Raw genomic sequence first — 13307 nt, 5'->3', positions numbered from 1 at the left:
CTGTTGTAGCTGGTGGTCTAGTGGCTAGGCTTCAACGCTCTCACCGCCGCGGCCGGGGTTTGATTCCCGGTCAGAGAAGTCCACTGTTTCTTTTTGACAAAGTGGATGCGTCGGATTCTGTTGTGATTTGCCAAGCTTAGGGATTTAACCAAATGAGAAAGAAAATAAGACGTCCTTCGAGCTGGATTTGAACCAGCGACCTAATGATGGCCAATTTAACACCTACAGTCCTCCGCTCTACCAACTGAGCTATCGAAGGCAAACAAACACACCCCTTGAAATGCAAGTCAAATGGGAACATGGAAATGCTGTATTGTTTTGTGCCATCAATCCACTTGATTAGCCTTGAGAAACTTGCTTTAAATCAAAATCCTGGAGAGTCCAGCTGATCCGTTGGACTTCACAACTTGCAACTCAGGTATCAATGGCAGCAGAGTGCCTTGAGGACTTGATTTGTTTCAAAGCTGCACTTCATCTGATCTCCAAACAGAGGTCCCTGTACTCTGCTCAAGATGTTGAGTGGAATAGAAATACAGGCTTTGCCTTGAGAATCTTGCTTTAAATCAAAATCCTGGAGAGTGCAGCTGATCCTTTGGACTTCACAACTTGCAACTCAGGTATCAATGGCAGCAGAGTGCCTTGAGGACTTGATTTGTTTTAAATCTGCACTTCATCTGATCTCCAAACAGAGGGCCCCGTACTCTGCTCAGGATGTTGAGTGGAAAAGAAATCCAGGCTTGGCCTACAGGCTGACTCCTTGCAGCAGCGTGTCAATTACGTCTTAGACCTTTTGTTTCTTCTTAGCCCCATTGCATGTACAGAGTGTGGATGGATAGGCGGTTTAGGGCTTGAAAGAGTCTTTCTGCAGGTAGCAGTTCAGCTGTTGTCCCTGGTGGTCTAGTGGCTAGGATTAGGCGCTCTCACCGCCGCAGCCCGGGTTCGATTCCCGGTCAGGGAAGTCCTCTGTTTCTTTTTGACAAAGTGGATGAGTCGGATTCTGTTGTGATTTGCCAAGCTTAGGGATTTAGCCAAATGACAAAGAAAATAAGATGTCCTTCGAGCCGGATTTGAACCAGCGACCTAAGGATGGCCATTTTAATACCTACAGTCCTCCGCTCTAACAACTGAGCTATCAAAGGCAACCAAACACACCCCTTGAAATGTAAGTCAAATGGGAACATGGAAATGCTGTATTACTTTGTGCCATCAATCCACTTGATTAGCCTTGAGAACCTTGCTTTAAATCAAAATCCTGGAGAGTCCAGCTGATCCATTGGACTTCACAACTTGCAACTCAGGTATCAATGGCAGCAGAGTGCCTTGAGGACTTGATTTCTTTCAAAGCTGCACTTCATCTGATCTCCAAACAGAGGGCCCCGTACTCTGCTAAAGATGTTGAGTGCAAAAGAAATACAGGCTTTGCCTTGAGAATCTTGCTTTAAATCAAAATCCTGGAGAGTGCAGCTGATCCATTGGACTTCACAACTTGCAACTCAGGTATCAATGGCAGCAGAGTGCCTTGAGGACTTGATTTCTTTCAAAGCTGCACTTCATCTGATCTCCAAACAGAGGGCCCTGTACTCTGCTCAAGATGTTGAGTGCAAAAGACATACAGGCTTTGCCTTGAGAATCTTGCTTTAAATCAAAATCCTGGAGAGTGCAGCTGATCCATTGGACTACACAACTTGCAACTCAGGTATCAATTGCAGCAGAGTGCCTTGAGGACTTCATTTCTTTCAAAGCTGCACTTCATCTGATCTCCAAACAGAGGGCCCCGTACTCTGCTCAAGATGTTGAGTGTAAAAGAAATACAGGCTTTGCCTTGAGAAACTTGCTTTAAATCAAAATCCTGGAGAGTGCAGCTGATCCATTGGACTACACAACTTGCAACTCAGGTATCAATTGCAGCAGAGTGCCTTGAGGACTTGATTTCTTTCAAAGCTGCACTTCATCTGATCTCCAAACATAGGGCCCCGTACTCTGCTCAAGATGTTGAGTGCAAAAGAAATACAGGCTTTGCCTTGAGAATCTTGCTTTAAATCAAAATCCTGGAGAGTGCAGCTGATCCATTGGACTTCACAACTTGCAACTCAGGTATCAATGGCAGCAGAGTGCCTTGAGGACTTGATTTGTTTCAAAGCTGCACTTCATCTGATCTCTAAACAGAGGGCCCTTACTCTGCTCATGATGTTGAGTGGAAAAGAAATACAGGCTTTGCCTACAGGCTGACTCCTTGCAGCAGCGTGTCAATTACGTCTTAGACCTTTTGTTTCTTCTTAGCCCCATTGCATGTACAGAGTGTGGATGGATAGGCGGTTTAGGGCTTGAAAGAGTCTTTCTGCAGGTTGCAGTGCAGCTGTTGTTCCTGGTGGTCTAGTGGCTAGGATTCGGCGCTCTCACTGCCGCGGCCCGGGTTCGATTCCCGGTCAGGGAAGTCCTCTGTTTCTTTTTGACAAAGTGGATGAGTCGGATTCTGTTGTGATTTGCCAAGCTTAGGGATTTAGCCAAATGACAAAGAAAATAAGATGTCCTTCGAGCCGGATTTGAACCAGCAACCTAAGGATGGCCATTTTAATATCTACAGTCCTCCGCTCTACCAACTGAGCTATCGAAGGCAACCGGACACACCCCTTGAAATGCAAGTCAAATGGGAACATGGAAATGCTGTATTGCTTTGTGCCATCAATCCACTTGATTAGCCTTGAGAAACTTGCTTTAAATCAAAATCCTGGAGAGTCCAGCTGATCCATTGGACTTCACAACTTGCAACTCAGGTATCAATGGCAGCAGAGTGCCTTGAGGACTTGATTTCTTTCAAAGCTGCACTTCATCTGATCTCCAAACAGAGGTCCCTGTACTCTGCTCAAGATGTTGAGTGGAATAGAAATACAGGCTTTGCCTTGAGAATCTTGCTTTAAATCAAAATCCTGGAGAGTGCAGCTGATCCATTGGACTTCACAACTTGCAACTCAGGTATCAATGGCAGCAGAGTGCCGTGAGGACTTGATTTGTTTCAAAGCTGCACTTCATCTGATCTCCAAACAGAGGGCCCTGTACTCTGCTCAAGATGTTGAGTGCAAAAGAAATACAGGCTTTGCCTTGAGAATCTTGCTTTAAATCAAAATTCTGGAGAGTGCAGCTGATCCATTGGACTACACAACTTGCAACACAGGTATCAATTGCAGCAGAGTGCCTTGAGGACTTGATTTCTTTCAAAGCTGCACTTCATCTGATCTCCAAACATAGGGCCCCGTACTCTGCTCAAGATGTTGAGTGCAAAAGAAATACAGGCTTTGCCTTGAGAATCTTGCTTTAAATCAAAATCCTGGAGAGTGCAGCTGATCCATTGGACTTTACAACTTGCAACTCAGGTATCAATGGCAGCAGAGTGCCTTGAGGACTTGATTTGTTTTAAAGCTGCACTTCATCTGATCTCCAAACAGAGGGCCCCGTACTCTGCTCAGGATGTTGAGTGGAAAAGAAATCCAGGCTTTGTGCCATCAATCCACTTGATTAGCCTTGAGAAACTTGCTTTAAATCAAAATCCTGGAGAGTGCAGCTGATCCATTGGACTTCACAACTTGCAACTCAGGTATCAATGGCAGCAGAGTGCCTTGAGGACTTGATTTCTTTCAAAGCTGCACTTCATCTGATCTCCAAACAGAGGGCCCTGTACTCTGCTCAAGATGTTGAGTGCAAAAGAAATACAGGCTTTGCCTTGAGAATCTTGCTTTAAATCAAAATCCTGGAGAGTGCAGCTGATCCATTGGACTTCACAACTTGCAACTCAGGTATCAATGGCAGCAGAGTGCCTTGAGGACTTGATTTGTTTTAAAGTTGCACTTCATCTGATCTCCAAACAGAGGGCCCCGTACTCTGCTCAGGATGTTGAGTGGAAAAGAAATCCAGGCTTGGCCTACAGGCTGACTCCTTGCAGCAGCGTGTCAATTACGTCTTAGACCTTTTGTTTCTTCTTAGCCCTATTGCATGTACAGAGTGTGGATGGATAGGCGGTTTAGGGCTTGAAAGAGTCTTTCTCCAGGTCGCAGTCTAGCTGTTGTCCCTGGTGGTCTAGTGGCTAGGATTCGATGCTCTCACCGCCGCGGCCGGGGTTTGGTTCCCGGTCAGGGAAGTCCTCTGTTTCTTTTTGACAAAGTGGATGAGTCGGATTCTGTTGTGATTTGCCAAGCTTAGGGATTTAACCAAATGACAAAGAAAATAAGATGTCCTTCGAGCCGGATTTGAACCAGCGAACTAAGGATGGCCATTTTAATACCTACAGTCCTCCGCTCTACCAACTGAGCTATCAAAGGCAACCAAACACACCCCTTGAAATGCAAGTCAAATGGGAACATGGAAATGCTGTATTACTTTGTGCCATCAATCCACTTGATTAGCCTTGAGAACCTTGCTTTAAATCAAAATCCTGGAGAGTCCAGCTGATCCATTGGACTTCACAACTTGCAACTCAGGTATCAATGGCAGCAGAGTGCCTTGAGGACTTGATTTCTTTCAAAGCTGCACTTCATCTGATCTCCAAACAGAGGGCCCCGTACTCTGCTAAAGATGTTGAGTGCAAAAGAAATACAGGCTTTGCCTTGAGAATCTTGCTTTAAATCAAAATCCTGGAGAGTGCAGCTGATCCACTGGACTTCACAACTTGCAACTCAGGTATCAATTGCAGCAGAGTGCCTTGAGGACTTGATTTCTTTCAAAGCTGCACTTCATCTGATCTCCAAACAGAGGGCCCCGTACTCTGCTCAAGATGTTGAGTGCAAAAGAAATACAGGCTTTGCCTTGAGAATCTTGCTTTAAATCAAAATCCTGGAGAGTGCAGCTGATCCATTGGACTTTACAACTTGCAACTCAGGTATCAATGGCAGCAGAGTGCCTTGAGGACTTGATTTGTTTTAAAGCTGCACTTCATCTGATCTCCAAACAGAGGGCCCCGTACTCTGCTCAGGATGTTGAGTGGAAAAGAAATCCAGGCTTTGTGCCATCAATCCACTTGATTAGCCTTGAGAAACTTGCTTTAAATCAAAATCCTGGAGAGTGCAGCTGATCCATTGGACTTCACAACTTGCAACTCAGGTATCAATGGCAGCAGAGTGCCTTGAGGACTTGATTTCTTTCAAAGCTGCACTTCATCTGATCTCCAAACAGAGGGCCCTGTACTCTGCTCAAGATGTTGAGTGCAAAAGAAATACAGGCTTTGCCTTGAGAATCTTGCTTTAAATCAAAATCCTGGAGAGTGCAGCTGATCCATTGGACTTCACAACTTGCAACTCAGGTATCAATGGCAGCAGAGTGCCTTGAGGACTTGATTTGTTTTAAAGTTGCACTTCATCTGATCTCCAAACAGAGGGCCCCGTACTCTGCTCAGGATGTTGAGTGGAAAAGAAATCCAGGCTTGGCCTACAGGCTGACTCCTTGCAGCAGCGTGTCAATTACGTCTTAGACCTTTTGTTTCTTCTTAGCCCTATTGCATGTACAGAGTGTGGATGGATAGGCGGTTTAGGGCTTGAAAGAGTCTTTCTCCAGGTCGCAGTCTAGCTGTTGTCCCTGGTGGTCTAGTGGCTAGGATTCGATGCTCTCACCGCCGCGGCCGGGGTTTGGTTCCCGGTCAGGGAAGTCCTCTGTTTCTTTTTGACAAAGTGGATGAGTCGGATTCTGTTGTGATTTGCCAAGCTTAGGGATTTAACCAAATGACAAAGAAAATAAGATGTCCTTCGAGCCGGATTTGAACCAGCGAACTAAGGATGGCCATTTTAATACCTACAGTCCTCCACTCTACCAACTGAGCTATCAAAGGCAACCAAACACACCCCTTGAAATGCAAGTCAAATGGGAACATGGAAATGCTGTATTACTTTGTGCCATCAATCCACTTGATTAGCCTTGAGAACCTTGCTTTAAATCAAAATCCTGGAGAGTCCAGCTGATCCATTGGACTTCACAACTTGCAACTCAGGTATCAATGGCAGCAGAGTGCCTTGAGGACTTGATTTCTTTCAAAGCTGCACTTCATCTGATCTCCAAACAGAGGGCCCCGTACTCTGCTAAAGATGTTGAGTGCAAAAGAAATACAGGCTTTGCCTTGAGAATCTTGCTTTAAATCAAAATCCTGGAGAGTGCAGCTGATCCACTGGACTTCACAACTTGCAACTCAGGTATCAATTGCAGCAGAGTGCCTTGAGGACTTGATTTCTTTCAAAGCTGCACTTCATCTGATCTCCAAACAGAGGGCCCCGTACTCTGCTCAAGATGTTGAGTGCAAAAGAAATACAGGCTTTGCCTTGAGAATCTTGCTTTAAATCAAAATCCTGGAGAGTGCAGCTGATCCATTGGACTTTACAACTTGCAACTCAGGTATCAATGGCAGCAGAGTGCCTTGAGGACTTGATTTGTTTTAAAGCTGCACTTCATCTGATCTCCAAACAGAGGGCCCCGTACTCTGCTCAGGATGTTGAGTGGAAAAGAAATCCAGGCTTTGTGCCATCAATCCACTTGATTAGCCTTGAGAAACTTGCTTTAAATCAAAATCCTGGAGAGTGCAGCTGATCCATTGGACTTCACAACTTGCAACTCAGGTATCAATGGCAGCAGAGTGCCTTGAGGACTTGATTTCTTTCAAAGCTGCACTTCATCTGATCTCCAAACAGAGGGCCCTGTACTCTGCTCAAGATGTTGAGTGCAAAAGAAATACAGGCTTTGCCTTGAGAATCTTGCTTTAAATCAAAATCCTGGAGAGTGCAGCTGATCCATTGGACTTCACAACTTGCAACTCAGGTATCAATGGCAGCAGAGTGCCTTGAGGACTTGATTTGTTTTAAAGTTGCACTTCATCTGATCTCCAAACAGAGGGCCCCGTACTCTGCTCAGGATGTTGAGTGGAAAAGAAATCCAGGCTTGGCCTACAGGCTGACTCCTTGCAGCAGCGTGTTAATTACGTCTTAGACCTTTTGTTTCTTCTTAGCCCTATTGCATGTACAGAGTGTGGATGGATAGGCGGTTTAGGGCTTGAAAGAGTCTTTCTCCAGGTCGCAGTCTAGCTGTTGTCCCTGGTGGTCTAGTGGCTAGGATTCGATGCTCTCACCGCCGCGGCCGGGGTTTGGTTCCCGGTCAGGGAAGTCCTCTGTTTCTTTTTGACAAAGTGGATGAGTCGGATTCTGTTGTGATTTGCCAAGCTTAGGGATTTAACCAAATGACAAAGAAAATAAGATGTCCTTCGAGCCGGATTTGAACCAGCGAACTAAGGATGGCCATTTTAATACCTACAGTCCTCCGCTCTACCAACTGAGCTATCAAAGGCAACCAAACACACCCCTTGAAATGCAAGTCAAATGGGAACATGGAAATGCTGTATTACTTTGTGCCATCAATCCACTTGATTAGCCTTGAGAACCTTGCTTTAAATCAAAATCCTGGAGAGTCCAGCTGATCCATTGGACTTCACAACTTGCAACTCAGGTATCAATGGCAGCAGAGTGCCTTGAGGACTTGATTTCTTTCAAAGCTGCACTTCATCTGATCTCCAAACAGAGGGCCCCGTACTCTGCTAAAGATGTTGAGTGCAAAAGAAATACAGGCTTTGCCTTGAGAATCTTGCTTTAAATCAAAATCCTGGAGAGTGCAGCTGATCCACTGGACTTCACAACTTGCAACTCAGGTATCAATTGCAGCAGAGTGCCTTGAGGACTTGATTTCTTTCAAAGCTGCACTTCATCTGATCTCCAAACAGAGGGCCCCGTACTCTGCTCAAGATGTTGAGTGCAAAAGAAATACAGGCTTTGCCTTGAGAATCTTGCTTTAAATCAAAATCCTGGAGAGTGCAGCTGATCCACTGGACTTCACAATTTGCAACTCAGGTATCAATGGCAGCAGAGTGCCTTGAGGACTTGATTTCTTTCAAAGCTGCACTTCATCTGATCTCCAAACAGAGGGCCCTGTACTCTGCTCAAGATGTTGAGTGCAAAAGAAATACAGGCTTTGCCTTGAGAATCTTGCTTTAAATCAAAATCCTGGAGAGTGCAGCTGATCCATTGGACTTCACAACTTGCAACTCAGGTATCAATGGCAGCAGAGTGCCTTGAGGACTTGATTTGTTTTAAAGTTGCACTTCATCTGATCTCCAAACAGAGGGCCCCGTACTCTGCTCAGGATGTTGAGTGGAAAAGAAATCCAGGCTTGGCCTACAGGCTGACTCCTTGCAGCAGCGTGTCAATTACGTCTTAGACCTTTTGTTTCTTCTTAGCCCTATTGCATGTACAGAGTGTGGATGGATAGGCGGTTTAGGGCTTGAAAGAGTCTTTCTCCAGGTCGCAGTCTGGCGGTTGTCCCTGGTGGTCTAGTGGCTAGGATTCGATGCTCTCACCGCCGCGGCCGGGGTTTGGTTCCCGGTCAGGGAAGTCCTCTGTTTCTTTTTGACAAAGTGGATGAGTCGGATTCTGTTGTGATTTGCCAAGCTTAGGGATTTAACCAAATGACAAAGAAAATAAGATGTCCTTCGAGCCGGATTTGAACCAGCGAACTAAGGATGGCCATTTTAATACCTACAGTCCTCCGCTCTACCAACTGAGCTATCAAAGGCAACCAAACACACCCCTTGAAATGCAAGTCAAATGGGAACATGGAAATGCTGTATTACTTTGTGCCATCAATCCACTTGATTAGCCTTGAGAACCTTGCTTTAAATCAAAATCCTGGAGAGTCCAGCTGATCCATTGGACTTCACAACTTGCAACTCAGGTATCAATGGCAGCAGAGTGCCTTGAGGACTTGATTTCTTTCAAAGCTGCACTTCATCTGATCTCCAAACAGAGGGCCCCGTACTCTGCTAAAGATGTTGAGTGCAAAAGAAATACAGGCTTTGCCTTGAGAATCTTGCTTTAAATCAAAATCCTGGAGAGTGCAGCTGATCCATTGGACTTCACAACTTGCAACTCAGGTATCAATGGCAGCAGAGTGCCTTGAGGACTTGATTTGTTTCAAAGCTGCACTTCATCTGATCTCTAAACAGAGGGCCCTTACTCTGCTCATGATGTTGAGTGGAAAAGAAATACAGGCTTTGCCTACAGGCTGACTCCTTGCAGCAGCGTGTCAATTACGTCTTAGACCTTTTGTTTCTTCTTAGCCCCATTGCATGTACAGAGTGTGGATGGATAGGCGGTTTAGGGCTTGAAAGAGTCTTTCTGCAGGTAACAGTTCAGCTGTTGTCCCTGGTGGTCTAGTGGCTAGGATTCGGCGCTCTCACCGCCGCGGCCCGGGTTCGATTCCCGGTCAGGGAAGTCCTCTGTTTCTTTTTGACAAAGTGGATGAGTCGGATTCTGTTGTGATTTGCCAAGCTTAGGGATTTAGCCAAATGACAAAGAAAATAAGATGTCCTTCGAGCCGGATTTGAACCAGCGACCTAAGGATGGCCATTTTAATACCTACAGTCCTCCGCTCTACCAACTGAGCTATCGAAGGCAACCAAACACACCCCTTGAAATGCAAGTCAAATGGGAACATGGAAATGCTGTATTGCTTTGTGCCATCAATCCACTTGATTAGCCTTGAGAAACTTGCTTTAAATCAAAATCCTGGAGAGTGCAGCTGATCCATTGGACTACACAACTTGCAACTCAGGTATCAATTGCAGCAGAGTGCCTTGAGGACTTGATTTCTTTCAAAGCTGCACTTCATCTGATCTCCAAACAGAAGGCCCTGTACTCTGCTCAAGATGTTGAGTGCAAAAGAAATACAGGCTTTGCCTTGAGAATCTTGCTTTAAATCAAAATCCTGGAGAGTGCAGCTGATCCATTGGACTTCACAACTTGCAACTCAGGTATCAATGGCAGCAGAGTGCCTTGAGGACTTGATTTGTTTCAAAGCTGCACTTCATCTGATCTCTAAACAGAGGGCCCTTACTCTGCTCATGATGTTGAGTGGAAAAGAAATACAGGCTTTGCCTACAGGCTGACTCCTTGCAGCAGCGTGTCAATTACGTCTTAGACCTTTTGTTTCTTCTTAGCCCCATTGCATGTACAGAGTGTGGATGGATAGGTGGTTTAGGGCTTGAAAGAGTCTTTCTGCAGGTTGCAGTGCAGCTGTTGTTCCTGGTGGTCTAGTGGCTAGGATTCGGCGCTCTCACTGCCGCGGCCCGGGTTCGATTCCCGGTCAGGGAAGTCCTCTGTTTCTTTTTGACAAAGTGGATGAGTCGGATTCTGTTGTGATTTGCCAAGCTTAGGGATTTAGCCAAATGACAAAGAAAATAAGATGTCCTTCGAGCCGGATTTGAACCAGCGACCTAAGGATGGCCATTTTAATATCTACAGTCCTCCGCTCTACCAACTGAGCTATCGAAGGCAACCGGACACACCCCTTGAAATGCAAGTCAAATGGGAACATGGAAATGCTGTATTGCTTTGTGCCATCAATCCACTTGATTAGCCTTGAGAAACTTGCTTTAAATCAAAATCCTGGAGAGTCCAGCTGATCCATTGGACTTCACAACTTGCAACTCAGGTATCAATGGCAGCAGAGTGCCTTGAGGACTTGATTTCTTTCAAAGCTGCACTTCATCTGATCTCCAAACAGAGGTCCCTGTACTCTGCTCAAGATGTTGAGTGGAATAGAAATACAGGCTTTGCCTTGAGAATCTTGCTTTAAATCAAAATCCTGGAGAGTGCAGCTGATCCATTGGACTTCACAACTTGCAACTCAGGTATCAATGGCAGCAGAGTGCCTTGAGGACTTGATTTGTTTCAAAGCTGCACTTCATCTGATCTCCAAACAGAGGGCCCTGTACTCTGCTCATGATGTTGAGTGCAAAAGAAATACAGGCTTTGCCTTGAGAATCTTGCTTTAAATCAAAATTCTGGAGAGTGCAGCTGATCCATTGGACTACACAACTTGCAACACAGGTATCAATTGCAGCAGAGTGCCTTGAGGACTTGATTTCTTTCAAAGCTGCACTTCATCTGATCTCCAAACATAGGGCCCCGTACTCTGCTCAAGATGTTGAGTGCAAAAGAAATACAGGCTTTGCCTTGAGAATCTTGCTTTAAATCAAAATCCTGGAGAGTGCAGCTGATCCATTGGACTTTACAACTTGCAACTCAGGTATCAATGGCAGCAGAGTGCCTTGAGGACTTGATTTGTTTTAAAGCTGCACTTCATCTGATCTCCAAACAGAGGGCCCCGTACTCTGCTCAGGATGTTGAGTGGAAAAGAAATCCAGGCTTTGTGCCATCAATCCACTTGATTAGCCTTGAGAAACTTGCTTTAAATCAAAATCCTGGAGAGTGCAGCTGATCCATTGGACTTCACAACTTGCAACTCAGGTATCAATGGCAGCAGAGTGCCTTGAGGACTTGATTTCTTTCAAAGCTGCACTTCATCTGATCTCCAAACAGAGGGCCCTGTACTCTGCTCAAGATGTTGAGTGCAAAAGAAATACAGGCTTTGCCTTGAGAATCTTGCTTTAAATCAAAATCCTGGAGAGTGCAGCTGATCCATTGGACTTCACAACTTGCAACTCAGGTATCAATGGCAGCAGAGTGCCTTGAGGACTTGATTTGTTTTAAAGTTGCACTTCATCTGATCTCGAAACAGAGGGCCCCGTACTCTGCTCAGGATGTTGAGTGGAAAAGAAATCCAGGCTTGGCCTACAGGCTGACTCCTTGCAGCAGCGTGTCAATTACGTCTTAGACCTTTTGTTTCTTCTTAGCCCTATTGCATGTACAGAGTGTGGATGGATAGGCGGTTTAGGGCTTGAAAGAGTCTTTCTCCAGGTCGCAGTCTAGCTGTTGTCCCTGGTGGTCTAGTGGCTAGGATTCGATGCTCTCACCGCCGCGGCCGGGGTTTGGTTCCCGGTCAGGGAAGTCCTCTGTTTCTTTTTGACAAAGTGGATGAGTCGGATTCTGTTGTGATTTGCCAAGCTTAGGGATTTAACCAAATGACAAAGAAAATAAGATGTCCTTCGAGCCGGATTTGAACCAGCGAACTAAGGATGGCCATTTTAATACCTACAGTCCTCCGCTCTACCAACTGAGCTATCAAAGGCAACCAAACACACCCCTTGAAATGCAAGTCAAATGGGAACATGGAAATGCTGTATTACTTTGTGCCATCAATCCACTTGATTAGCCTTGAGAACCTTGCTTTAAATCAAAATCCTGGAGAGTCCAGCTGATCCATTGGACTTCACAACTTGCAACTCAGGTATCAATGGCAGCAGAGTGCCTTGAGGACTTGATTTCTTTCAAAGCTGCACTTCATCTGATCTCCAAACAGAGGGCCCCGTACTCTGCTAAAGATGTTGAGTGCAAAAGAAATACAGGCTTTGCCTTGAGAATCTTGCTTTAAATCAAAATCCTGGAGAGTGCAGCTGATCCACTGGACTTCACAACTTGCAACTCAGGTATCAATTGCAGCAGAGTGCCTTGAGGACTTGATTTCTTTCAAAGCTGCACTTCATCTGATCTCCAAACAGAGGGCCCCGTACTCTGCTCAAGATGTTGAGTGCAAAAGAAATACAGGCTTTGCCTTGAGAATCTTGCTTTAAATCAAAATCCTGGAGAGTGCAGCTGATCCACTGGACTTCACAATTTGCAACTCAGGTATCAATGGCAGCAGAGTGCCTTGAGGACTTGATTTCTTTCAAAGCTGCACTTCATCTGATCTCCAAACAGAGGGCCCTGTACTCTGCTCAAGATGTTGAGTGCAAAAGAAATACAGGCTTTGCCTTGAGAATCTTGCTTTAAATCAAAATCCTGGAGAGTGCAGCTGATCCATTGGACTTCACAACTTGCAACTCAGGTATCAATGGCAGCAGAGTGCCTTGAGGACTTGATTTGTTTCAAAGCTGCACTTCATCTGATCTCCAAACAGAGGTCCCTGTACTCTGCTCAAGATGTTGAGTGGAATAGAAATACAGGCTTTGCCTTGAGAATCTTGCATTAAATCAAAATCCTGGAGAGTGCAGCTGATCCATTGGACTACACAACTTGCAACTCAGGTATCAATTGCAGCAGAGTGCCTTGAGGACTTCATTTCTTTCAAAGCTGCACTTCATCTGATCTCCAAACAGAGGGCCCCGTACTCTGCTCAAGATGTTGAGTGTAAAAGAAATACAGGCTTTGCCTTGAGAAACTTGCTTTAAATCAAAATCCTGGAGAGTGCAGCTGATCCATTGGACTACACAACTTGCAACTCAGGTATCAATTGCAGCAGAGTGCCTTGAGGACTTGATTTCTTTCAAAGCTGAACTTCATCTGATCTCCAAACATAGGGCCCCGTACTCTGCTCAAGATGTTGAGTGCAAA

General features: G+C 45.4%; 4 non-coding genes across 4 annotated transcripts; 1 reads left to right on the top strand and 3 right to left on the bottom strand.

The window, feature by feature from the left end:
• Window positions 1–2528: 2528 nt before the first annotated feature.
• On the bottom strand, window positions 2529–2615 carry trnay-gua (transfer RNA tyrosine (anticodon GUA)). Its single transcript is given in 2 exon segments — window positions 2529–2564; window positions 2579–2615. It is a non-coding gene; the product is annotated as a tRNA-Tyr (tRNA).
• A 6600-nt stretch (window positions 2616–9215) lies between these two features.
• On the top strand, window positions 9216–9287 carry trnae-cuc (transfer RNA glutamic acid (anticodon CUC)). Its single transcript has one exon. It is a non-coding gene; the product is annotated as a tRNA-Glu (tRNA).
• Window positions 9288–9381: 94 nt separating this feature from the next.
• trnay-gua (transfer RNA tyrosine (anticodon GUA)) lies at window positions 9382–9468 on the bottom strand. The gene is given in 2 exon segments: window positions 9382–9417; window positions 9432–9468. It is a non-coding gene; the product is annotated as a tRNA-Tyr (tRNA).
• A 792-nt stretch (window positions 9469–10260) lies between these two features.
• Window positions 10261–10347, bottom strand: trnay-gua (transfer RNA tyrosine (anticodon GUA)). Its single transcript is given in 2 exon segments — window positions 10261–10296; window positions 10311–10347. It is a non-coding gene; the product is annotated as a tRNA-Tyr (tRNA).
• Window positions 10348–13307: the final 2960 nt, after the last annotated feature.

Source organism: Salminus brasiliensis, chromosome 3, assembly GCF_030463535.1.
Source record: "Salminus brasiliensis chromosome 3, fSalBra1.hap2, whole genome shotgun sequence".
NCBI lineage: Eukaryota > Metazoa > Chordata > Actinopteri > Characiformes > Bryconidae > Salminus > Salminus brasiliensis.
The sequence above is the reverse complement of the archived record's forward strand: the minus strand, read 5'-3'. Positions and strand labels throughout refer to the sequence as shown.